The 3056-nt window shown below is 32.1% G+C and overlaps 1 pseudogene; it reads right to left on the bottom strand.

Annotated features, from left to right (window-relative positions):
* Window positions 1-941: 941 nt before the first annotated feature.
* Window positions 942-3056, bottom strand: part of LOC116848101 — a 3044-nt pseudogene continuing 929 nt past the window's right edge.

The following is a 3056-nucleotide window of genomic DNA, read 5'->3' as shown; positions in this document are numbered from 1 at the left end:
TGTGTGTGTGTGTGTGTGTGTGTGTGTGTGTGTGTGTGTGTGGTGTGTGGGACTTTATAACCCCATATGGGGATCAATAAAGATATACATATAAATAATAGAGAATTATAACAGTTCTAAAACAGTTAGATTGGGAGCGGTGCACTTGGACACGGTGCATTTGGACACAGCCAATCACAGCACCGTGTGATTAGAGACATTTGTAGGGTCCCTTGGAACAGCGACTTGTGATTGGACTGTGTCCAATTGCCCCCTGTCCAACTGATATACACCCGTTAGATTGCGGTTATAAAAGAAAATTATGTAACTTTTACTCACATTTTGGGTAAAGTGGCCCACTATTATTCTAACGTTTATAAAATAAAAGTTGTTATATTTCAAAATTACTTTCAATATTAATAGTAATTTCAATAGTAATTAAATCTTATGTGCAATACGTTTTGATCAAAAATTTGATTTAGAATTTAAGTTTTGTAATAGAGATTTCTATTTTATATATGTATTATATTTTTCACAAATATGTATTAAATATGTATTAAATATGTATTAAATATGTATTAAATATCTTATCCCGGGAAAAAATGAAATGATTGCATTAGATATATATAGATCAAATTAGAGAAAATTAGATCTGATAAGATTTACTGTTAGATATAAATATAACTTCAAAAATTTACCTTTTTATTTGCAAATGTTATATCCATTAAGATCTTTGTAGATTAATAATGATCTATACAAAATAATATATATAATTTGTGTAGATCATTGATGATTTACTAGGATCTTAGTAGATATAACATTTCTCGTGCAAGAATAAATGTAACACAATATTAAAGTTTATAAATTTTATTAGAAAGACACATTTTTCAAGTTGTACAATGTTTTGAGATCTTTTTTATATGTTGGTTATTTTTGTTATTGTTATTGATTTATCGACAATATTACGACATTCGAATCTGGAAGTAATAATGTACAATGTAGGAAATTACATCTACTTTATGTATTTTGCAGGGAAAAATTAACATGTTTAGTATAATACTATCGGTTAAAACTGCTTCAGCAACATTAAGTTCATGGCAATGTGTAATGCATAGATCTTCCAAATTTTTTACAAAATTGTACAATCCCACGTTAGAGTGAACAAGCGACTGAAGAAATTCTTTAGCTACAGTCGCTTTCCGATTATATATATCAGAATTTGTAATAAGTACTTTTCTACACGTAGAACATTTTGGGAGCGGTGCACTTGGACACGGTGCATTTGGACACAGCCAATCACAGCACCGTGTGATTAGAGACATTTGTAGGGTCCCTTGGAACAGCGACTTGTGATTGGACTGTGTCCAATTGCCCCGTGTCCAACTGATATACACCCGAACATTTTATGTATTTTAATAATTGTTGACAAACACGTCCAGTGACGTAATATATCACACAATCATAACAAAGTTGCAGGTATAGTGTAATCATGTTCTTCTTCAAATATGTCATAAATATTCCAATCTTTCTAATAATAATAAATAAATATTTCTAATAACGTTATATAATTTTGATTTTATTATGTCAATTAATGGCTTTATCTCTCCTTCCGGTTTATAGCGCAGAGATTTGATTTCATCGATTGAGATCAAAGGCGATTTTCTCTTTTTCTCAACAGTACAATTTCCATATTTCGGCGGAGATAGAATAGAACAAGAAGACAGGATTTTATATATTTGTAAGAATGTTGGAGTTGCAGGATGATCGTTTGATCCTTCTGTTTGACGGACACAACCAAAAAATCGCTGAAATAAAAATTTAAAAAATGCTTATGAAATGTAATCTGTATCAAATCAGATCTTATATTTAAGATCGTCTAAGTTTACCTTTTGATACTGAGTCACGAATCGAACGATTCTTACAGCGTCTAAAAGTAAACTAAATGATATTAAATATAAAATTCGACTATGGCCGGTATTCATAGTTAGATATTATATTCAAAACCGTCTTAAGTACACTGACCGCCTTACACTGTAAGATAGTTTGAAATTAGATCTATAGCATCTGAAAATAAATTTAAGACTATTTTGAATATAAAATCCGACTATAAATATCGAGCTATGACTACCCGGTCTTCATCTAAATAGCAAGTAATAGTTTAAATATTGAAAAAATAAAGAGTTAATTTAATTTATCAGTCCAAAGCTATAATATATAAAGCTTTAAGAAATAAAATTACTTAATATATACTTGACATACAGTGACCTAACCTCGAGAGGATCTTGATTAATAATTCCTGATAAAACATTTTGGAAGTTAAATTTTGTAGTTAAATACTCTGTGATATCTATCATTGATCTTAACGTTATACGAAGACCTTTTGCAGTCTGTCTGGTAAGAAATTCATTGCTTGCGATTATTCCTTCTTTCACTAGATCCTTCCAACGATCTAATTTGTGCAGAGATTCCTGGAGGTACTGTAACATTGCGAGATAATATAAGGTGTAGTAAAAAGAAATCCATTATTTTTCCAATAGATGGATTTAGTAATGTGTATCTCGCGTTGTATAAGTGCGATCGGTTTACGCTAAATGGTGTTAGAAAGATAAGATTTCGTACTAAAAAACTTCTCAGACAGTTTTGTGATTGTTTGACTCAGTATTGTTTGAGCGCGCGTCAAGGATGGACACCAGCAAAGAGAAAATACACCATATTTTACAGTTTTTCTTCGATAAAGGCGAAAACGCAAGCCAGGCGGCTGAAAATGTGAATAGTGTTTATGGTCCTGATACTGTAACAGCCAATCACGCGCAATTTTGATTTCGTCGATTTCGTTCCGGTAATTTTGGTGTCAAAGATACACCACGCTCTGGAAGGCCAATTGTCGAAAATGTCGATAAAATAATGGAAATCGTCGAGTTCGACCGTCATGTAAGCACTGTTTCGATTGCTCAGGAGCTAAACATTGCACAAAAAACCGTTTGGAACCACTTGAATAAGGCTGGATACAAAAAGAAGCTCGATGTATGGGTGCCACACGAGTTAACACAAAAAAACCTCATGGACCGAATTTCCAT

The sequence above is a fragment of the Odontomachus brunneus genome, unplaced genomic scaffold (assembly GCF_010583005.1).
Source record: "Odontomachus brunneus isolate Ranch 3 - 2012 unplaced genomic scaffold, Obru_v1 Obru_scaffold_089, whole genome shotgun sequence".
NCBI lineage: Eukaryota > Metazoa > Arthropoda > Insecta > Hymenoptera > Formicidae > Odontomachus > Odontomachus brunneus.
The sequence above is the reverse complement of the archived record's forward strand: the minus strand, read 5'-3'. Positions and strand labels throughout refer to the sequence as shown.